This window comes from Lonchura striata, chromosome 1A (genome assembly GCF_050655825.1).
Source record: "Lonchura striata isolate lonStrDom1 chromosome 1A, ASM5065582v1, whole genome shotgun sequence".
Classification (NCBI taxonomy): domain Eukaryota; kingdom Metazoa; phylum Chordata; class Aves; order Passeriformes; family Estrildidae; genus Lonchura; species Lonchura striata.
This window is the reverse complement of record NC_140741.1, coordinates 10,520,856-10,544,505: the sequence shown is the minus strand read 5'-3', so window position 1 is coordinate 10,544,505 and position 23,650 is coordinate 10,520,856.

Sequence of the window (23,650 nt, the reverse complement as noted above, 5' to 3'; positions counted from 1 at the left end):
TGGAGTGTGCAGTAAAATCGTGTTTCTGGACAAGGGAGGCATAAGTGCGCTGCGCTCCTAAGCTATCTCCCTGCGAGACACACTGCCAAAGCTTTTCGCTATGATGCAGTTTAGTGCAGACGCACACTACGGCTCTCGGCTACTGTCCGAAGCCAAGCGCCGGTGGCCGGCGTCTTTCAGCGGAAGCAGCGCTTCGTAGCGTACGGCTGCCGCTCCGCTGTTGTGTGCGCGAAGAAGCCGCTTCTCCTGCTCCGGGAGCCGGACAGAGCGGTAGCTTGTACGAGGGCGAAGAACGAAGCCGCAGGGAGACGACATTGTGTGCACAGCCTTGGCAATGCTAGAGGACGGTGACTAAAGCTCCCTGCCTTTTCAATGCACTGCTGGCATGCTTTATTGAAAGTGTTCCGAGAAACTTTCCTGGTTTTTGATCTCGTTCTGATGCAGCCGCTCCTGGGAATTTCGTGCTCGTCCCCGAAGGCTCGAGATGCAGAGAACTCGATGGCAGCTGCAGAAATGAAGGACTCCGTTGAAGTGTCGAGAAGCAAGAACGTAGACAAGAGCCTTTGTGTTTGGGAGTCAGCAGCTGCTGGACTTTTGCGATTGCTTTCACTGTGCACTCAATGCCAGGACGGCACGTGCACGTTAAAACAACGAGCTGGGCAAGAGTAATCGAAAGATCACGGCTGTCAGAAAGCAGCTTATATATTGCCCTAAACAGAGCACTGTTTTGGAGTGTGCAGTAAAATCGTGTTTCTGGACAAGGGAGGCATAAGTGCGCTGCGCTCCTAAGCTATCTCCCTGCGAGACACACTGCCAAAGCTTTTCGCTAGGATGCAGTCTAGTGCAGACGCACACTACGGCTCTCCGGAGCTGTCCGAAGCCAAGCGCCGGTCGTCGGCGTCTTTCGGCGGAAGCAGCGCTTTGGAGCGTACGGCTGCCGCTCCGCTGTTGTGTGCGCGAAGCAGCCGCTTCTCCTGCTCCGGGAGCCGGACAGAGCGGTAGCTTGTACGAGGGCGAAGAACGAAGCCGCAGCGAGACGAATTTGTGTGCACAGCCTTGGCAATGCTAGAGGACGGTGACTAAAGCTCCCTGCCTTTTCAATGCACTGCTGGCATGCTTTATTGAAAGTGTTCCGAGAAACTTTCCTGGTTTTTGACTTCGTTCTGATGCAGCCGCTCCTGGGAATTTCGTGCTCGTCCCCGAAGGCTCGAGATGCAGAGAACTCGATGGCAGCTGCAGAAATGAAGGACTCCGTTGAAGTGTCGAGAAGCAAGAACGTAGACAAGAGCCTTTGTGTTTGGGAGTCAGCAGCTGCTGGACTTTTGCGATTGCTTTCACTGTGCACTCAATGCCAGGACGGCATGTGCACGTTAAAACAACGAGCTGGGCAAGAGCAGGAAGGGAGCACGGCCATCAAAGAGCATCTGGCATCTTGCCCTGGAAAGAGCAGTGTTTTTGGAGTGTAGAGTAAAATCGTGTTTCTGGACAAGGGAGGCATAAGTGCGCTGCGCTCCTAAGCTATCTCCCTGCGAGACACACTGCTAAAGCTTTTCGCTATGATGCAGTTTAGTGCAGACGCACACTACGGCTCTCGGCTGCTGCCGAAGCCAAGCGCTGGTGGCCGGCATCTTTCGGCTGAAGCAGCGCTTCGGAGCGTACGGCTGCCGCTCCGCTGTTGTGTGCGCGAAGCAGCCGCTTCTCCTGCTCCGGGAGCCGGACAGAGCGGTAGCTTGTACGAGGGCGAAGAACGAAGCCGCAGAGCACCGGGCTTCTGCGCGCACCCTAAGGACTGCTAGTGGACCGTGGTGGCCGCTCGCCTGCTTCTTCAATTCCATTCTAGCATCCTTATGGAAGGTGTTCCAGGACAATTTTCCTGAGTTTTGACTTCGTCCTGATGCAGCCCTTCCTGGGAAACTCGTGCTCGTCCGCTGAGGCACCGAGTGCAGAGAATTCGATGGCAACTGCAGAAATGAAGGACTGCGTTGAGTAGTCGAGAAGCAAGCATATATCCAGCGCCTTGTGTTTGGGAGTCAGCAGCTGCTGGACTTTTGCGATTGCTTTCACTGTGCACTCAATGCCAGGACGGCACGTGCACGTTAAAACAACGAGCTGGGCAAGAGTAATCGAAAGATCACGGCTGTCAGAAAGCAGCTTATATATTGCCCTAAACAGAGCACTGTTTTGGAGTGTGCAGTAAAATCGTGTTTCTGGACAAGGGAGGCATAAGTGCGCTGCGCTCCTAAGCTATCTCCCTGCGAGACACACTGCCAAAGCTTTTCGCTATGATGCAGTTTAGTGCAGACGCACACTACGGCTCTCGGCTACTGTCCGAAGCCAAGCGCCGGTGGCCGGCGTCTTTCGGCGGAAGCAGCGCTTCGTAGCGTACGGCTGCCGCTCCGCTGTTGTGTGCGCGAAGAAGCCGCTTCTCCTGCTCCGGGAGCCGGACAGAGCGGTAGCTTGTACGAGGGCGAAGAACGAAGCCGCAGGGAGACGACATTGTGTGCACAGCCTTGGCAATGCTAGAGGACGGTGACTAAAGCTCCCTGCCTTTTCAATGCACTGCTGGCATGCTTTATTGAAAGTGTTCCGAGAAACTTTCCTGGTTTTTGACTTCGTTCTGATGCAGCCGCTCCTGGGAATTTCGTGCTCGTCCCCGAAGGCTCGAGATGCAGAGAACTCGATGGCAGCTGCAGAAATGAAGGACTCCGTTGAAGTGTCGAGAAGCAAGAACGTAGACAAGAGCCTTTGTGTTTGGGAGTCAGCAGCTGCTGGACTTTTGCGATTGCTTTCACTGTGCACTCAATGCCAGGACGGCATGTGCACGTTAAAACAACGAGCTGGGCAAGAGCAGGAAGGGAGCACGGCCATCAAAGAGCATCTGGCATCTTGCCCTGGAAAGAGCAGTGTTTTTGGAGTGTAGAGTAAAATCGTGTTTCTGGACAAGGGAGGCATAAGTGCGCTGCGCTCCTAAGCTATCTCCCTGCGAGACACACTGCCAAAGCTTTTCGCTAGGATGCAGTCTAGTGCAGACGCACACTACGGCTCTCCGGAGCTGTCCGAAGCCAAGCGCCGGTGGCCGGCGTCTTTCGGCTGAAGCAGCGCTTCGTAGCGTACGGCTGCCGCTCCGCTGTTGTGTGCGCGAAGCAGCCGCTTCTCCTGCTCCGGGAGCCGGACAGAGCGGTAGCTTGTACGAGGGCGAAGAACGAAGCCGCAGAGCACCGGGCTTCTGCGCGAACCCTAAGGACTGCTAGTGGACCGTGGTGGCCGCTCGCCCTCCTCTTCAATTCCCTTCTAGCATCCTTATGGAAGGTGTTCCAGGACAATTTTCCTGAATTTTGAATTCGTCCTGATGCAGCCCTTCCTGGGAAACTCGTGCTCCTCCTCTGAGGCACCGAGTGCAGAGAACTCGATGGCAACTGCAGAAATGAAGGACTGCGTTGAGGTGTCAAGAAGCAAGAACATAGCCAGCGCCTTGTGTCTGGGAGTCAGCAGCTGCTGGACTTTTGCGATTGCTTTCACTGTGCACTCAATGCCAGGACGGCATGTGCACGTTAAAACAACGAGCTGGGCAAGAGTAATCGAAAGATCACGGCTGTCAGAAAGCAGCTTATATATTGCCCTAAACAGAGCACTGTTTTGGAGTGTGCAGTAAAATCGTGTTTCTGGACAACGGAGGCATAAGTGCGCTGCGCTCCTAAGCTATCTCCCTGCGAGACACACTGCCAAAGCTTTTCGCTATGATGCAGTTTAGTGCAGACGCACACTACGGCTCTCGGCTGCTGCCGAAGCCAAGCGCCGGTGGCCGGCATCTTTCGGCTGAAGCAGCGCTTCGGAGCGTACGGCTGCCGCTCCGCTGTTGTGTGCGCGAAGCAAGCCGCTTCTCCTGCTCCGGGAGCCGGACAGAGCGGTAGCTTGTACGAGGGCGAAGAACGAAGCCGCAGAACACCGGGCTTCTGCGCGCACCCTAAGGACTGCTAGTGGACCGTGGTGGCCGCTCGCCTGCTTCTTCAATTCCATTCTAGCATCCTTATGGAAGGTGTTCCAGGACAATTTTCCTGAGTTTTGACTTCGTCCTGATGCAGCCCTTCCTGGGAAACTCGTGCTCGTCCGCTGAGGCACCGAGTGCAGAGAATTCGATGGCAACTGCAGAAATGAAGGGCTGCGTTGAGTAGTCGAGAAGCAAGCATATATCCAGCGCCTTGTGTTTGGGAGTCAGCAGCTGCTGGACTTTTGCGATTGCTTTCACTGTGCACTCAATGCCAGGACGGCACGTGCACGTTAAAACAACGAGCTGGGCAAGAGTAATCGAAAGATCACGGCTGTCAGAAAGCAGCTTATATATTGCCCTAAACAGAGCACTGTTTTGGAGTGTGCAGTAAAATCGTGTTTCTGGACAAGGGAGGCATAAGTGCGCTGCGCTCCTAAGCTATCTCCCTGCGAGACACACTGCCAAAGCTTTTCGCTATGATGCAGTTTAGTGCAGACGCACACTACGGCTCTCGGCTACTGTCCGAAGCCAAGCGCCGGTGGCCGGCGTCTTTCGGCGGAAGCAGCGCTTCGTAGCGTACGGCTGCCGCTCCGCTGTTGTGTGCGCGAAGAAGCCGCTTCTCCTGCTCCGGGAGCCGGACAGAGCGGTAGCTTGTACGAGGGCGAAGAACGAAGCCGCAGGGAGACGACATTGTGTGCACAGCCTTGGCAATGCTAGAGGACGGTGACTAAAGCTCCCTGCCTTTTCAATGCACTGCTGGCATGCTTTATTGAAAGTGTTCCGAGAAACTTTCCTGGTTTTTGACTTCGTTCTGATGCAGCCGCTCCTGGGAATTTCGTGCTCGTCCCCGAAGGCTCGAGATGCAGAGAACTCGATGGCAGCTGCAGAAATGAAGGACTCCGTTGAAGTGTCGAGAAGCAAGAACGTAGACAAGAGCCTTTGTGTTTGGGAGTCAGCAGCTGCTGGACTTTTGCGATTGCTTTCACTGTGCACTCAATGCCAGGACGGCATGTGCACGTTAAAACAACGAGCTGGGCAAGAGCAGGAAGGGAGCACGGCCATCAAAGAGCATCTGGCATCTTGCCCTGGAAAGAGCAGTGTTTTTGGAGTGTAGAGTAAAATCGTGTTTCTGGACAAGGGAGGCATAAGTGCGCTGCGCTCCTAAGCTATCTCCCTGCGAGACACACTGCCAAAGCTTTTCGCTATGATGCAGTCTAGTGCAGACGCACACTACGGCTCTCCGGAGCTGTCCGAAGCCAAGCGCCGGTGGCCGGCGTCTTTCGGCTGAAGCAGCGCTTCGTAGCGTACGGCTGCCGCTCCGCTGTTGTGTGCGCGAAGCAGCCGCTTCTCCTGCTCCGGGAGCCGGACAGAGCGGTAGCTTGTACGAGGGCGAAGAACGAAGCCGCAGAGCACCGGGCTTCTGCGCGAACCCTAAGGACTGCTAGTGGACCGTGGTGGCCGCTCGCCCTCCTCTTCAATTCCCTTCTAGCATCCTTATGGAAGGTGTTCCAGGACAATTTTCCTGAATTTTGAATTCGTCCTGATGCAGCCCTTCCTGGGAAACTCGTGCTCGTCCTCTGAGGCACCGAGTGCAGAGAACTCGATGGCAACTGCAGAAATGAAGGACTGCGTTGAGGTGTCAAGAAGCAAGAACATAGCCAGCGCCTTGTGTCTGGGAGTCAGCAGCTGCTGGACTTTTGCGATTCTTTCACTGTGCACTCAATGCCAGGACGGCATGTGCACGTTAAAACAACGAGCTGGGCAAGAGTAATCGAAAGATCACGGCTGTCAGAAAGCAGCTTATATATTGCCCTAAACAGAGCACTGTTTTGGAGTGTGCAGTAAAATCGTGTTTCTGGACAACGGAGGCATAAGTGCGCTGCGCTCCTAAGCTATCTCCCTGCGACACACACTGCCAAAGCTTTTCGCTATGATGCAGTTTAGTGCAGACGCACACTACGGCTCTCGGCTGCTGCCGAAGCCAAGCGCCGGTGGCCGGCATCTTTCGGCTGAAGCAGCGCTTCGGAGCGTACGGCTGCCGCTCCGCTGTTGTGTGCGCGAAGCAAGCCGCTTCTCCTGCTCCGGGAGCCGGACAGAGCGGTAGCTTGTACGAGGGCGAAGAACGAAGCCGCAGAACACCGGGCTTCTGCGCGCACCCTAAGGACTGCTAGTGGACCGTGGTGGCCGCTCGCCTGCTTCTTCAATTCCATTCTAGCATCCTTATGGAAGGTGTTCCAGGACAATTTTCCTGAGTTTTGACTTCGTCCTGATGCAGCCCTTCCTGGGAAACTCGTGCTCGTCCGCTGAGGCACCGAGTGCAGAGAATTCGATGGCAACTGCAGAAATGAAGGACTGCGTTGAGTAGTCGAGAAGCAAGCATATATCCAGCGCCTTGTGTTTGGGAGTCAGCAGCTGCTGGACTTTTGCGATTGCTTTCACTGTGCACTCAATGCCAGGACGGCACGTGCACGTTAAAACAACGAGCTGGGCAAGAGTAATCGAAAGATCACGGCTGTCAGAAAGCAGCTTATATATTGCCCTAAACAGAGCACTGTTTTGGAGTGTGCAGTAAAATCGTGTTTCTGGACAAGGGAGGCATAAGTGCGCTGCGCTCCTAAGCTATCTCCCTGCGAGACACACTGCCAAAGCTTTTCGCTATGATGCAGTCTAGTGCAGACGCACACTACGGCTCTCCGGAGCTGTCCGAAGCCAAGCGCCGGTCGTCGGCGTCTTTCGGCGGAAGCAGCGCTTCGGAGCGTACGGCTGCCGCTCCGCTGTTGTGTGCGCGAAGCAGCCGCTTCTCCTGCTCCGGGAGCCGGACAGAGCGGTAGCTTGTACGAGGGCGAAGAACGAAGCCGCAGCGAGACGAATTTGTGTGCACAGCCTTGGCAATGCTAGAGGACGGTGACTAAAGCTCCCTGCCTTTTCAATGCACTGCTGGCATGCTTTATTGAAAGTGTTCCGAGAAACTTTCCTGGTTTTTGACTTCGTTCTGATGCAGCCGCTCCTGGGAATTTCGTGCTCGTCCCCGAAGGCTCGAGATGCAGAGAACTCGATGGCAGCTGCAGAAATGAAGGACTCCGTTGAAGTGTCGAGAAGCAAGAACGTAGACAAGAGCCTTTGTGTTTGGGAGTCAGCAGCTGCTGGACTTTTGCGATTGCTTTCACTGTGCACTCAATGCCAGGACGGCATGTGCACGTTAAAACAACGAGCTGGGCAAGAGCAGGAAGGGAGCACGGCCATCAAAGAGCATCTGGCATCTTGCCCTGGAAAGAGCAGTGTTTTTGGAGTGTAGAGTAAAATCGTGTTTCTGGACAAGGGAGGCATAAGTGCGCTGCGCTCCTAAGCTATCTCCCTGCGAGACACACTGCCAAAGCTTTTCGCTAGGATGCAGTCTAGTGCAGACGCACACTACGGCTCTCCGGAGCTGTCCGAAGCCAAGCGCCGGTGGCCGGCGTCTTTCGGCTGAAGCAGCGCTTCGTAGCGTACGGCTGCCGCTCCGCTGTTGTGTGCGCGAAGCAGCCGCTTCTCCTGCTCCGGGAGCCGGACAGAGCGGTAGCTTGTACGAGGGCGAAGAACGAAGCCGCAGAGCACCGGGCTTCTGCGCGAACCCTAAGGACTGCTAGTGGACCGTGGTGGCCGCTCGCCCTCCTCTTCAATTCCCTTCTAGCATCCTTATGGAAGGTGTTCCAGGACAATTTTCCTGAATTTTGAATTCGTCCTGATGCAGCCCTTCCTGGGAAACTCGTGCTCGTCCTCTGAGGCACCGAGTGCAGAGAACTCGATGGCAACTGCAGAAATGAAGGACTGCGTTGAGGTGTCAAGAAGCAAGAACATAGCCAGCGCCTTGTGTCTGGGAGTCAGCAGCTGCTGGACTTTTGCGATTGCTTTCACTGTGCACTCAATGCCAGGACGGCATGTGCACGTTAAAACAACGAGCTGGGCAAGAGTAATCGAAAGATCACGGCTGTCAGAAAGCAGCTTATATATTGCCCTAAACAGAGCACTGTTTTGGAGTGTGCAGTAAAATCGTGTTTCTGGACAACGGAGGCATAAGTGCGCTGCGCTCCTAAGCTATCTCCCTGCGAGACACACTGCCAAAGCTTTTCGCTATGATGCAGTTTAGTGCAGACGCACACTACGGCTCTCGGCTGCTGCCGAAGCCAAGCGCCGGTGGCCGGCATCTTTCGGCTGAAGCAGCGCTTCGGAGCGTACGGCTGCCGCTCCGCTGTTGTGTGCGCGAAGCAAGCCGCTTCTCCTGCTCCGGGAGCCGGACAGAGCGGTAGCTTGTACGAGGGCGAAGAACGAAGCCGCAGAACACCGGGCTTCTGCGCGCACCCTAAGGACTGCTAGTGGACCGTGGTGGCCGCTCGCCTGCTTCTTCAATTCCATTCTAGCATCCTTATGGAAGGTGTTCCAGGACAATTTTCCTGAGTTTTGACTTCGTCCTGATGCAGCCCTTCCTGGGAAACTCGTGCTCGTCCGCTGAGGCACCGAGTGCAGAGAATTCGATGGCAACTGCAGAAATGAAGGGCTGCGTTGAGTAGTCGAGAAGCAAGCATATATCCAGCGCCTTGTGTTTGGGAGTCAGCAGCTGCTGGACTTTTGCGATTGCTTTCACTGTGCACTCAATGCCAGGACGGCACGTGCACGTTAAAACAACGAGCTGGGCAAGAGTAATCGAAAGATCACGGCTGTCAGAAAGCAGCTTATATATTGCCCTAAACAGAGCACTGTTTTGGAGTGTGCAGTAAAATCGTGTTTCTGGACAAGGGAGGCATAAGTGCGCTGCGCTCCTAAGCTATCTCCCTGCGAGACACACTGCCAAAGCTTTTCGCTATGATGCAGTTTAGTGCAGACGCACACTACGGCTCTCGGCTACTGTCCGAAGCCAAGCGCCGGTGGCCGGCGTCTTTCGGCGGAAGCAGCGCTTCGTAGCGTACGGCTGCCGCTCCGCTGTTGTGTGCGCGAAGAAGCCGCTTCTCCTGCTCCGGGAGCCGGAGAGAGCGGTAGCTTGTACGAGGGCGAAGAACGAAGCCGCAGGGAGACGACATTGTGTGCACAGCCTTGGCAATGCTAGAGGACGGTGACTAAAGCTCCCTGCCTTTTCAATGCACTGCTGGCATGCTTTATTGAAAGTGTTCCGAGAAACTTTCCTGGTTTTTGACTTCGTTCTGATGCAGCCGCTCCTGGGAATTTCGTGCTCGTCCCCGAAGGCTCGAGATGCAGAGAACTCGATGGCAGCTGCAGAAATGAAGGACTCCGTTGAAGTGTCGAGAAGCAAGAACGTAGACAAGAGCCTTTGTGTTTGGGAGTCAGCAGCTGCTGGACTTTTGCGATTGCTTTCACTGTGCACTCAATGCCAGGACGGCATGTGCACGTTAAAACAACGAGCTGGGCAAGAGCAGGAAGGGAGCACGGCCATCAAAGAGCATCTGGCATCTTGCCCTGGAAAGAGCAGTGTTTTTGGAGTGTAGAGTAAAATCGTGTTTCTGGACAAGGGAGGCATAAGTGCGCTGCGCTCCTAAGCTATCTCCCTGCGAGACACACTGCCAAAGCTTTTCGCTATGATGCAGTCTAGTGCAGACGCACACTACGGCTCTCCGGAGCTGTCCGAAGCCAAGCGCCGGTGGCCGGCGTCTTTCGGCTGAAGCAGCGCTTCGTAGCGTACGGCTGCCGCTCCGCTGTTGTGTGCGCGAAGCAGCCGCTTCTCCTGCTCCGGGAGCCGGACAGAGCGGTAGCTTGTACGAGGGCGAAGAACGAAGCCGCAGAGCACCGGGCTTCTGCGCGAACCCTAAGGACTGCTAGTGGACCGTGGTGGCCGCTCGCCCTCCTCTTCAATTCCCTTCTAGCATCCTTATGGAAGGTGTTCCAGGACAATTTTCCTGAATTTTGAATTCGTCCTGATGCAGCCCTTCCTGGGAAACTCGTGCTCGTCCTCTGAGGCACCGAGTGCAGAGAACTCGATGGCAACTGCAGAAATGAAGGACTGCGTTGAGGTGTCAAGAAGCAAGAACATAGCCAGCGCCTTGTGTCTGGGAGTCAGCAGCTGCTGGACTTTTGCGATTCTTTCACTGTGCACTCAATGCCAGGACGGCATGTGCACGTTAAAACAACGAGCTGGGCAAGAGTAATCGAAAGATCACGGCTGTCAGAAAGCAGCTTATATATTGCCCTAAACAGAGCACTGTTTTGGAGTGTGCAGTAAAATCGTGTTTCTGGACAACGGAGGCATAAGTGCGCTGCGCTCCTAAGCTATCTCCCTGCGAGACACACTGCCAAAGCTTTTCGCTATGATGCAGTTTAGTGCAGACGCACACTACGGCTCTCGGCTGCTGCCGAAGCCAAGCGCCGGTGGCCGGCATCTTTCGGCTGAAGCAGCGCTTCGGAGCGTACGGCTGCCGCTCCGCTGTTGTGTGCGCGAAGCAAGCCGCTTCTCCTGCTCCGGGAGCCGGACAGAGCGGTAGCTTGTACGAGGGCGAAGAACGAAGCCGCAGAACACCGGGCTTCTGCGCGCACCCTAAGGACTGCTAGTGGACCGTGGTGGCCGCTCGCCTGCTTCTTCAATTCCATTCTAGCATCCTTATGGAAGGTGTTCCAGGACAATTTTCCTGAGTTTTGACTTCGTCCTGATGCAGCCCTTCCTGGGAAACTCGTGCTCGTCCGCTGAGGCACCGAGTGCAGAGAATTCGATGGCAACTGCAGAAATGAAGGACTGCGTTGAGTAGTCGAGAAGCAAGCATATATCCAGCGCCTTGTGTTTGGGAGTCAGCAGCTGCTGGACTTTTGCGATTGCTTTCACTGTGCACTCAATGCCAGGACGGCACGTGCACGTTAAAACAACGAGCTGGGCAAGAGTAATCGAAAGATCACGGCTGTCAGAAAGCAGCTTATATATTGCCCTAAACAGAGCACTGTTTTGGAGTGTGCAGTAAAATCGTGTTTCTGGACAAGGGAGGCATAAGTGCGCTGCGCTCCTAAGCTATCTCCCTGCGAGACACACTGCCAAAGCTTTTCGCTATGATGCAGTCTAGTGCAGACGCACACTACGGCTCTCCGGAGCTGTCCGAAGCCAAGCGCCGGTCGTCGGCGTCTTTCGGCGGAAGCAGCGCTTCGGAGCGTACGGCTGCCGCTCCGCTGTTGTGTGCGCGAAGCAGCCGCTTCTCCTGCTCCGGGAGCCGGACAGAGCGGTAGCTTGTACGAGGGCGAAGAACGAAGCCGCAGCGAGACGAATTTGTGTGCACAGCCTTGGCAATGCTAGAGGACGGTGACTAAAGCTCCCTGCCTTTTCAATGCACTGCTGGCATGCTTTATTGAAAGTGTTCCGAGAAACTTTCCTGGTTTTTGACTTCGTTCTGATGCAGCCGCTCCTGGGAATTTCGTGCTCGTCCCCGAAGGCTCGAGATGCAGAGAACTCGATGGCAGCTGCAGAAATGAAGGACTCCGTTGAAGTGTCGAGAAGCAAGAACGTAGACAAGAGCCTTTGTGTTTGGGAGTCAGCAGCTGCTGGACTTTTGCGATTGCTTTCACTGTGCACTCAATGCCAGGACGGCATGTGCACGTTAAAACAACGAGCTGGGCAAGAGCAGGAAGGGAGCACGGCCATCAAAGAGCATCTGGCATCTTGCCCTGGAAAGAGCAGTGTTTTTGGAGTGTAGAGTAAAATCGTGTTTCTGGACAAGGGAGGCATAAGTGCGCTGCGCTCCTAAGCTATCTCCCTGCGAGACACACTGCCAAAGCTTTTCGCTAGGATGCAGTCTAGTGCAGACGCACACTACGGCTCTCCGGAGCTGTCCGAAGCCAAGCGCCGGTGGCCGGCGTCTTTCGGCTGAAGCAGCGCTTCGTAGCGTACGGCTGCCGCTCCGCTGTTGTGTGCGCGAAGCAGCCGCTTCTCCTGCTCCGGGAGCCGGACAGAGCGGTAGCTTGTACGAGGGCGAAGAACGAAGCCGCAGAGCACCGGGCTTCTGCGCGAACCCTAAGGACTGCTAGTGGACCGTGGTGGCCGCTCGCCCTCCTCTTCAATTCCCTTCTAGCATCCTTATGGAAGGTGTTCCAGGACAATTTTCCTGAATTTTGAATTCGTCCTGATGCAGCCCTTCCTGGGAAACTCGTGCTCGTCCTCTGAGGCACCGAGTGCAGAGAACTCGATGGCAACTGCAGAAATGAAGGACTGCGTTGAGGTGTCAAGAAGCAAGAACATAGCCAGCGCCTTGTGTCTGGGAGTCAGCAGCTGCTGGACTTTTGCGATTGCTTTCACTGTGCACTCAATGCCAGGACGGCATGTGCACGTTAAAACAACGAGCTGGGCAAGAGTAATCGAAAGATCACGGCTGTCAGAAAGCAGCTTATATATTGCCCTAAACAGAGCACTGTTTTGGAGTGTGCAGTAAAATCGTGTTTCTGGACAACGGAGGCATAAGTGCGCTGCGCTCCTAAGCTATCTCCCTGCGAGACACACTGCCAAAGCTTTTCGCTATGATGCAGTTTAGTGCAGACGCACACTACGGCTCTCGGCTGCTGCCGAAGCCAAGCGCCGGTGGCCGGCATCTTTCGGCTGAAGCAGCGCTTCGGAGCGTACGGCTGCCGCTCCGCTGTTGTGTGCGCGAAGCAAGCCGCTTCTCCTGCTCCGGGAGCCGGACAGAGCGGTAGCTTGTACGAGGGCGAAGAACGAAGCCGCAGAACACCGGGCTTCTGCGCGCACCCTAAGGACTGCTAGTGGACCGTGGTGGCCGCTCGCCTGCTTCTTCAATTCCATTCTAGCATCCTTATGGAAGGTGTTCCAGGACAATTTTCCTGAGTTTTGACTTCGTCCTGATGCAGCCCTTCCTGGGAAACTCGTGCTCGTCCGCTGAGGCACCGAGTGCAGAGAATTCGATGGCAACTGCAGAAATGAAGGGCTGCGTTGAGTAGTCGAGAAGCAAGCATATATCCAGCGCCTTGTGTTTGGGAGTCAGCAGCTGCTGGACTTTTGCGATTGCTTTCACTGTGCACTCAATGCCAGGACGGCACGTGCACGTTAAAACAACGAGCTGGGCAAGAGTAATCGAAAGATCACGGCTGTCAGAAAGCAGCTTATATATTGCCCTAAACAGAGCACTGTTTTGGAGTGTGCAGTAAAATCGTGTTTCTGGACAAGGGAGGCATAAGTGCGCTGCGCTCCTAAGCTATCTCCCTGCGAGACACACTGCCAAAGCTTTTCGCTATGATGCAGTTTAGTGCAGACGCACACTACGGCTCTCGGCTACTGTCCGAAGCCAAGCGCCGGTGGCCGGCGTCTTTCGGCGGAAGCAGCGCTTCGTAGCGTACGGCTGCCGCTCCGCTGTTGTGTGCGCGAAGAAGCCGCTTCTCCTGCTCCGGGAGCCGGAGAGAGCGGTAGCTTGTACGAGGGCGAAGAACGAAGCCGCAGGGAGACGACATTGTGTGCACAGCCTTGGCAATGCTAGAGGACGGTGACTAAAGCTCCCTGCCTTTTCAATGCACTGCTGGCATGCTTTATTGAAAGTGTTCCGAGAAACTTTCCTGGTTTTTGACTTCGTTCTGATGCAGCCGCTCCTGGGAATTTCGTGCTCGTCCCCGAAGGCTCGAGATGCAGAGAACTCGATGGCAGCTGCAGAAATGAAGGACTCCGTTGAAGTGTCGAGAAGCAAGAACGTAGACAAGAGCCTTTGTGTTTGGGAGTCAGCAGCTGCTGGACTTTTGCGATTGCTTTCACTGTGCACTCAATGCCAGGACGGCATGTGCACGTTAAAACAACGAGCTGGGCAAGAGCAGGAAGGGAGCACGGCCATCAAAGAGCATCTGGCATCTTGCCCTGGAAAGAGCAGTGTTTTTGGAGTGTAGAGTAAAATCGTGTTTCTGGACAAGGGAGGCATAAGTGCGCTGCGCTCCTAAGCTATCTCCCTGCGAGACACACTGCCAAAGCTTTTCGCTATGATGCAGTCTAGTGCAGACGCACACTACGGCTCTCCGGAGCTGTCCGAAGCCAAGCGCCGGTGGCCGGCGTCTTTCGGCTGAAGCAGCGCTTCGTAGCGTACGGCTGCCGCTCCGCTGTTGTGTGCGCGAAGCAGCCGCTTCTCCTGCTCCGGGAGCCGGACAGAGCGGTAGCTTGTACGAGGGCGAAGAACGAAGCCGCAGAGCACCGGGCTTCTGCGCGAACCCTAAGGACTGCTAGTGGACCGTGGTGGCCGCTCGCCCTCCTCTTCAATTCCCTTCTAGCATCCTTATGGAAGGTGTTCCAGGACAATTTTCCTGAATTTTGAATTCGTCCTGATGCAGCCCTTCCTGGGAAACTCGTGCTCGTCCTCTGAGGCACCGAGTGCAGAGAACTCGATGGCAACTGCAGAAATGAAGGACTGCGTTGAGGTGTCAAGAAGCAAGAACATAGCCAGCGCCTTGTGTCTGGGAGTCAGCAGCTGCTGGACTTTTGCGATTCTTTCACTGTGCACTCAATGCCAGGACGGCATGTGCACGTTAAAACAACGAGCTGGGCAAGAGTAATCGAAAGATCACGGCTGTCAGAAAGCAGCTTATATATTGCCCTAAACAGAGCACTGTTTTGGAGTGTGCAGTAAAATCGTGTTTCTGGACAACGGAGGCATAAGTGCGCTGCGCTCCTAAGCTATCTCCCTGCGAGACACACTGCCAAAGCTTTTCGCTATGATGCAGTTTAGTGCAGACGCACACTACGGCTCTCGGCTGCTGCCGAAGCCAAGCGCCGGTGGCCGGCATCTTTCGGCTGAAGCAGCGCTTCGGAGCGTACGGCTGCCGCTCCGCTGTTGTGTGCGCGAAGCAAGCCGCTTCTCCTGCTCCGGGAGCCGGACAGAGCGGTAGCTTGTACGAGGGCGAAGAACGAAGCCGCAGAACACCGGGCTTCTGCGCGCACCCTAAGGACTGCTAGTGGACCGTGGTGGCCGCTCGCCTGCTTCTTCAATTCCATTCTAGCATCCTTATGGAAGGTGTTCCAGGACAATTTTCCTGAGTTTTGACTTCGTCCTGATGCAGCCCTTCCTGGGAAACTCGTGCTCGTCCGCTGAGGCACCGAGTGCAGAGAATTCGATGGCAACTGCAGAAATGAAGGACTGCGTTGAGTAGTCGAGAAGCAAGCATATATCCAGCGCCTTGTGTTTGGGAGTCAGCAGCTGCTGGACTTTTGCGATTGCTTTCACTGTGCACTCAATGCCAGGACGGCACGTGCACGTTAAAACAACGAGCTGGGCAAGAGTAATCGAAAGATCACGGCTGTCAGAAAGCAGCTTATATATTGCCCTAAACAGAGCACTGTTTTGGAGTGTGCAGTAAAATCGTGTTTCTGGACAAGGGAGGCATAAGTGCGCTGCGCTCCTAAGCTATCTCCCTGCGAGACACACTGCCAAAGCTTTTCGCTATGATGCAGTTTAGTGCAGACGCACACTACGGCTCTCGGCTACTGTCCGAAGCCAAGCGCCGGTGGCCGGCGTCTTTCGGCGGAAGCAGCGCTTCGTAGCGTACGGCTGCCGCTCCGCTGTTGTGTGCGCGAAGAAGCCGCTTCTCCTGCTCCGGGAGCCGGACAGAGCGGTAGCTTGTACGAGGGCGAAGAACGAAGCCGCAGGGAGACGACATTGTGTGCACAGCCTTGGCAATGCTAGAGGACGGTGACTAAAGCTCCCTGCCTTTTCAATGCACTGCTGGCATGCTTTATTGAAAGTGTTCCGAGAAACTTTCCTGGTTTTTGACTTCGTTCTGATGCAGCCGCTCCTGGGAATTTCGTGCTCGTCCCCGAAGGCTCGAGATGCAGAGAACTCGATGGCAGCTGCAGAAATGAAGGACTCCGTTGAAGTGTCGAGAAGCAAGAACGTAGACAAGAGCCTTTGTGTTTGGGAGTCAGCAGCTGCTGGACTTTTGCGATTGCTTTCACTGTGCACTCAATGCCAGGACGGCATGTGCACGTTAAAACAACGAGCTGGGCAAGAGCAGGAAGGGAGCACGGCCATCAAAGAGCATCTGGCATCTTGCCCTGGAAAGAGCAGTGTTTTTGGAGTGTAGAGTAAAATCGTGTTTCTGGACAAGGGAGGCATAAGTGCGCTGCGCTCCTAAGCTATCTCCCTGCGAGACACACTGCCAAAGCTTTTCGCTATGATGCAGTTTAGTGCAGACGCACACTACGGCTCTCGGCTACTGTCCGAAGCCAAGCGCCGGTGGCCGGCGTCTTTCGGCGGAAGCAGCGCTTCGGAGCGTACGGCTGCCGCTCCGCTGTTGTGTGCGCGAAGCAGCCGCTTCTCCTGCTCCGGGAGCCGGACAGAGCGGTAGCTTGTACGAGGGCGAAGAACGAAGCCGCAGAACACCGGGCTTCTGCGCGCACCCTAAGGACTGCTAGTGGACCGTGGTGGCCGCTCGCCTGCTTCTTCAATTCCATTCTAGCATCCTTATGGAAGGTGTTTCAGAACAATTTTCCTGAGTTTTGAATTCGTCCTGATGCAGCCCTTCCTGGGAAACTCGTGCTCGTCCGCTGAGGCACCGAGTGCAGAGAATTCGATGGCAACTGCAGAAATGAAGGACTGCGTTGAGGTGTCAAGAAGCAAGAACATAGCCAGCGCCTTGTGTTTGGGAGTCAGCAGCTGCTGGACTTTTGCGATTGCTTTCACTGTGCACTCAATGCCAGGACGGCACGTGCACGTTAAAACAACGAGCTGGGCAAGAGTAATCGAAAGATCACGGCTGTCAGAAAGCAGCTTATATATTGCCCTAAAAAGAGCACTGTTTTGGAGTGTGCAGTAAAATCGTGTTTCTGGACAAGGGAGGCATAAGTGCGCTGCGCTCCTAAGCTATCTCCCTGCGAGACACACTGCCAAAGCTTTTCGCTAGGATGCAGTCTAGTGCAGACGCACACTACGGCTCTCCGGAGCTGTCCGAAGCCAAGCGCCGGTCGTCGGCGTCTTTCGGCGGAAGCAGCGCTTCGGAGCGTACGGCTGCCGCTCCGCTGTTGTGTGCGCGAAGCAGCCGCTTCTCCTGCTCCGGGAGCCGGACAGAGCGGTAGCTTGTACGAGGGCGAAGAACGAAGCCGCAGCGAGACGAATTTGTGTGCACAGCCTTGGCAATGCTAGAGGACGGTGACTAAAGCTCCCTGCCTTTTCAATGCACTGCTGGCATGCTTTATTGAAAGTGTTCCGAGAAACTTTCCTGGTTTTTGACTTCGTTCTGATGCAGCCGCTCCTGGGAATTTCGTGCTCGTCCCCGAAGGCTCGAGATGCAGAGAACTCGATGGCAGCTGCAGAAATGAAGGACTCCGTTGAAGTGTCGAGAAGCAAGAACGTAGACAAGAGCCTTTGTGTTTGGGAGTCAGCAGCTGCTGGACTTTTGCGATTGCTTTCACTGTGCACTCAATGCCAGGACGGCATGTGCACGTTAAAACAACGAGCTGGGCAAGAGCAGGAAGGGAGCACGGCCATCAAAGAGCATCTGGCATCTTGCCCTGGAAAGAGCAGTGTTTTTGGAGTGTAGAGTAAAATCGTGTTTCTGGACAAGGGAGGCATAAGTGCGCTGCGCTCCTAAGCTATCTCCCTGCGAGACACACTGCTAAAGCTTTTCGCTATGATGCAGTTTAGTGCAGACGCACACTACGGCTCTCGGCTGCTGCCGAAGCCAAGCGCCGGTGGCCGGCATCTTTCGGCTGAAGCAGCGCTTCGGAGCGTACGGCTGCCGCTCCGCTGTTGTGTGCGCGAAGCAGCCGCTTCTCCTGCTCCGGGAGCCGGACAGAGCGGTAGCTTGTACGAGGGCGAAGAACGAAGCCGCAGAACACCGGGCTTCTGCGCGCACCCTAAGGACTGCTAGTGGACCGTGGTGGCCGCTCGCCTGCTTCTTCAATTCCATTCTAGCATCCTTATGGAAGGTGTTCCAGGACAATTTTCCTGAGTTTTGACTTCGTCCTGATGCAGCCCTTCCTGGGAAACTCGTGCTCGTCCGCTGAGGCACCGAGTGCAGAGAATTCGATGGCAACTGCAGAAATGAAGGACTGCGTTGAGTAGTCGAGAAGCAAGCATATATCCAGCGCCTTGTGTTTGGGAGTCAGCAGCTGCTGGACTTTTGCGATTGCTTTCACTGTGCACTCAATGCCAGGACGGCACGTGCACGTTAAAACAACGAGCTGGGCAAGAGTAATCGAAAGATCACGGCTGTCAGAAAGCAGCTTATATATTGCCCTAAACAGAGCACTGTTTTGGAGTGTGCAGTAAAATCGTGTTTCTGGACAAGGGAGGCATAAGTGCGCTGCGCTCCTAAGCTATCTCCCTGCGAGACACACTGCCAAAGCTTTTCGCTATGATGCAGTTTAGTGCAGACGCACACTACGGCTCTCGGCTACTGTCCGAAGCCAAGCGCCGGTGGCCGGCGTCTTTCGGCGGAAGCAGCGCTTCGGAGCGTACGGCTGCCGCTCCGCTGTTGTGTGCGCGAAGAAGCCGCTTCTCCTGCTCCGGGAGCCGGACAGAGCGGTAGCTTGTACGAGGGCGAAGAACGAAACCGCAGGGAGACGACATTGTGTGCACAGCCTTGGCAATGCTAGAGGACGGTGACTAAAGCTCCCTGCCTTTTCAATGCACTGCTGGCATGCTTTATTGAAAGTGTTCCGAGAAACTTTCCTGGTTTTTGACTTCGTTCTGATGCAGCCGCTCCTGGGAATTTCGTGCTCGTCCCCGAAGGCTCGAGATGCAGAGAACTCGATGGCAGCTGCAGAAATGAAGGACTCCGTTGAAGTGTCGAGAAGCAAGAACGTAGACAAGAGCCTTTGTGTTTGGGAGTCAGCAGCTGCTGGACTTTTGCGATTGCTTTCACTGTGCACTCAATGCCAGGACGGCATGTGCACGTTAAAACAACGAGCTGGGCAAGAGCAGGAAGGGAGCACGGCCATCAAAGAGCATCTGGCATCTTGCCCTGGAAAGAGCAGTGTTTTTGGAGTGTAGAGTAAAATCGTGTTTCTGGACAAGGGAGGCATAAGTGCGCTGCGCTCCTAAGCTATCTCCCTGCGAGACACACTGCCAAAGCTTTTCGCTATGATGCAGTCTAGTGCAGACGCACACTACGGCTCTCCGGAGCTGTCCGAAGCCAAGCGCCGGTGGCCGGCGTCTTTCGGCTGAAGCAGCGCTTCGTAGCGTACGGCTGCCGCTCCGCTGTTGTGTGCGCGAAGCAGCCGCTTCTCCTGCTCCGGGAGCCGGACAGAGCGGTAGCTTGTACGAGGGCGAAGAACGAAGCCACAGAGCACCGGGCTTCTGCGCGAACCCTAAGGACTGCTAGTGGACCGTGGTGGCCGCTCGCCCTCCTCTTCAATTCCCTTCTAGCATCCTTATGGAAGGTGTTCCAGGACAATTTTCCTGAATTTTGAATTCGTCCTGATGCAGCCCTTCCTGGGAAACTCGTGCTCGTCCTCTGAGGCACCGAGTGCAGAGAACTCGATGGCAACTGCAGAAATGAAGGACTGCGTTGAGGTGTCAAGAAGCAAGAACATAGCCAGCGCCTTGTGTCTGGGAGTCAGCAGCTGCTGGACTTTTGCGATTGCTTTCACTGTGCACTCAATGCCAGGACGGCATGTGCACGTTAAAACAACGAGCTGGGCAAGAGTAATCGAAAGATCACGGCTGTCAGAAAGCAGCTTATATATTGCCCTAAACAGAGCACTGTTTTGGAGTGTGCAGTAAAATCGTGTTTCTGGACAACGGAGGCATAAGTGCGCTGCGCTCCTAAGCTATCTCCCTGCGAGACACACTGCCAAAGCTTTTCGCTATGATGCAGTTTAGTGCAGACGCACACTACGGCTCTCGGCTGCTGCCGAAGCCAAGCGCCGGTGGCCGGCATCTTTCGGCTGAAGCAGCGCTTCGGAGCGTACGGCTGCCGCTCCGCTGTTGTGTGCGCGAAGCAAGCCGCTTCTCCTGCTCCGGGAGCCGGACAGAGCGGTAGCTTGTACGAGGGCGAAGAACGAAGCCGCAGAACACCGGGCTTCTGCGCGCACCCTAAGGACTGCTAGTGGACCGTGGTGGCCGCTCGCCTGCTTCTTCAATTCCATTCTAGCATCCTTATGGAAGGTGTTCCAGGACAATTTTCCTGAGTTTTGACTTCGTCCTGATGCAGCCCTTCCTGGGAAACTCGTGCTCGTCCGCTGAGGCACCGAGTGCAGAGAATTCGATGGCAACTGCAGAAATGAAGGGCTGCGTTGAGTAGTCGAGAAGCAAGCATATATCCAGCGCCTTGTGTTTGGGAGTCAGCAGCTGCTGGACTTTTGCGATTGCTTTCACTGTGCACTCAATGCCAGGACGGCACGTGCACGTTAAAACAACGAGCTGGGCAAGAGTAATCGAAAGATCACGGCTGTCAGAAAGCAGCTTATATATTGCCCTAAACAGAGCACTGTTTTGGAGTGTGCAGTAAAATCGTGTTTCTGGACAAGGGAGGCATAAGTGCGCTGCGCTCCTAAGCTATCTCCCTGCGAGACACACTGCCAAAGCTTTTCGCTATGATGCAGTTTAGTGCAGACGCACACTACGGCTCTCGGCTACTGTCCGAAGCCAAGCGCCGGTGGCCGGCGTCTTTCGGCGGAAGCAGCGCTTCGTAGCGTACGGCTGCCGCTCCGCTGTTGTGTGCGCGAAGAAGCCGCTTCTCCTGCTCCGGGAGCCGGACAGAGCGGTAGCTTGTACGAGGGCGAAGAACGAAGCCGCAGGGAGACGACATTGTGTGCACAGCCTTGGCAATGCTAGAGGACGGTGACTAAAGCTCCCTGCCTTTTCAATGCACTGCTGGCATGCTTTATTGAAAGTGTTCCGAGAAACTTTCCTGGTTTTTGACTTCGTTCTGATGCAGCCGCTCCTGGGAATTTCGTGCTCGTCCCCGAAGGCTCGAGATGCAGAGAACTCGATGGCAGCTGCAGAAATGAAGGACTCCGTTGAAGTGTCGAGAAGCAAGAACGTAGACAAGAGCCTTTGTGTTTGGGAGTCAGCAGCTGCTGGACTTTTGCGATTGCTTTCACTGTGCACTCAATGCCAGGACGGCATGTGCACGTTAAAACAACGAGCTGGGCAAGAGCAGGAAGGGAGCACGGCCATCAAAGAGCATCTGGCATCTTGCCCTGGAAAGAGCAGTGTTTTTGGAGTGTAGAGTAAAATCGTGTTTCTGGACAAGGGAGGCATAAGTGCGCTGCGCTCCTAAGCTATCTCCCTGCGAGACACACTGCCAAAGCTTTTCGCTATGATGCAGTCTAGTGCAGACGCACACTACGGCTCTCCGGAGCTGTCCGAAGCCAAGCGCCGGTGGCCGGCGTCTTTCGGCTGAAGCAGCGCTTCGTAGCGTACGGCTGCCGCTCCGCTGTTGTGTGCGCGAAGCAGCCGCTTCTCCTGCTCCGGGAGCCGGACAGAGCGGTAGCTTGTACGAGGGCGAAGAACGAAGCCGCAGAGCACCGGGCTTCTGCGCGAACCCTAAGGACTGCTAGTGGACCGTGGTGGCCGCTCGCCCTCCTCTTCAATTCCCTTCTAGCATCCTTATGGAAGGTGTTCCAGGACAATTTTCCTGAATTTTGAATTCGTCCTGATGCAGCCCTTCCTGGGAAACTCGTGCTCGTCCTCTGAGGCACCGAGTGCAGAGAACTCGATGGCAACTGCAGAAATGAAGGACTGCGTTGAGGTGTCAAGAAGCAAGAACATAGCCAGCGCCTTGTGTCTGGGAGTCAGCAGCTGCTGGACTTTTGCGATTGCTTTCACTGTGCACTCAATGCCAGGACGGCATGTGCACGTTAAAACAACGAGCTGGGCAAGAGTAATCGAAAGATCACGGCTGTCAGAAAGCAGCTTATATATTGCCCTAAACAGAGCACTGTTTTGGAGTGTGCAGTAAAATCGTGTTTCTGGACAAGGGAGGCATAAGTGCGCTGCGCTCCTAAGCTATCTCCCTGCGAGACACACTGCCAAAGCTTTTCGCTATGATGCAGTTTAGTGCAGACGCACACTACGGCTCTCGGCTGCTGCCGAAGCCAAGCGCCGGTGGCCGGCATCTTTCGGCTGAAGCAGCGCTTCGGAGCGTACGGCTGCCGCTCCGCTGTTGTGTGCGCGAAGCAAGCCGCTTCTCCTGCTCCGGGAGCCGGACAGAGCGGTAGCTTGTACGAGGGCGAAGAACGAAGCCGCAGAACACCGGGCTTCTGCGCGCACCCTAAGGACTGCTAGTGGACCGTGGTGGCCGCTCGCCTGCTTCTTCAATTCCATTCTAGCATCCTTATGGAAGGTGTTCCAGGACAATTTTCCTGAGTTTTGACTTCGTCCTGATGCAGCCCTTCCTGGGAAACTCGTGCTCGTCCGCTGAGGCACCGAGTGCAGAGAATTCGATGGCAACTGCAGAAATGAAGGACTGCGTTGAGTAGTCGAGAAGCAAGCATATATCCAGCGCCTTGTGTTTGGGAGTCAGCAGCTGCTGGACTTTTGCGATTGCTTTCACTGTGCACTCAATGCCAGGACGGCACGTGCACGTTAAAACAACGAGCTGGGCAAGAGTAATCGAAAGATCACGGCTGTCAGAAAGCAGCTTATATATTGCCCTAAACAGAGCACTGTTTTGGAGTGTGCAGTAAAATCGTGTTTCTGGACAAGGGAGGCATAAGTGCGCTGCGCTCCTAAGCTATCTCCCTGCGAGACACACTGCCAAAGCTTTTCGCTATGATGCAGTTTAGTGCAGACGCACACTACGGCTCTCGGCTACTGTCCGAAGCCAAGCGCCGGTGGCCGGCGTCTTTCGGCGGAAGCAGCGCTTCATAGCGTACGGCTGCCGCTCCGCTGTTGTGTGCGCGAAGCAAGCCGCTTCTCCTGCTCCGGGAGCCGGACAGAGCGGTAGCTTGTACGAGGGCGAAGAACGAAGCCGCAGGGAGACGACATTGTGTGCACAGCCTTGGCAATGCTAGAGGACGGTGACTAAAGCTCCCTGCCTTTTCAATGCACTGCTGGCATGCTTTATTGAAAGTGTTCCGAGAAACTTTCCTGGTTTTTGACTTCGTTCTGATGCAGCCGCTCCTGGGAATTTCGTGCTCGTCCCCGAAGGCTCGAGATGCAGAGAACTCGATGGCAGCTGCAGAAATGAAGGACTCCGTTGAAGTGTCGAGAAGCAAGAACGTAGACAAGAGCCTTTGTGTTTGGGAGTCAGCAGCTGCTGGACTTTTGCGATTGCTTTCACTGTGCACTCAATGCCAGGACGGCATGTGCACGTTAAAACAACGAGCTGGGCAAGAGCAGGAAGGGAGCACGGCCATCAAAGAGCATCTGGCATCTTGCCCTGGAAAGAGCAGTGTTTTTGGAGTGTAGAGTAAAATCGTGTTTCTGGACAAGGGAGGCATAAGTGCGCTGCGCTCCTAAGCTATCTCCCTGCGAGACACACTGCCAAAGCTTTTCGCTATGATGCAGTTTAGTGCAGACGCACACTACGGCTCTCGGCTACTGTCCGAAGCCAAGCGCCGGTGGCCGGCGTCTTTCGGCGGAAGCAGCGCTTCGGAGCGTACGGCTGCCGCTCCGCTGTTGTGTGCGCGAAGCAGCCGCTTCTCCTGCTCCGGGAGCCGGACAGAGCGGTAGCTTGTACGAGGGCGAAGAACGAAGCCGCAGAACACCCGGCTTCTGCGCGCACCCTAAGGACTGCTAGTGGACCGTGGTGGCCGCTCGCCTGCTTCTTCAATTC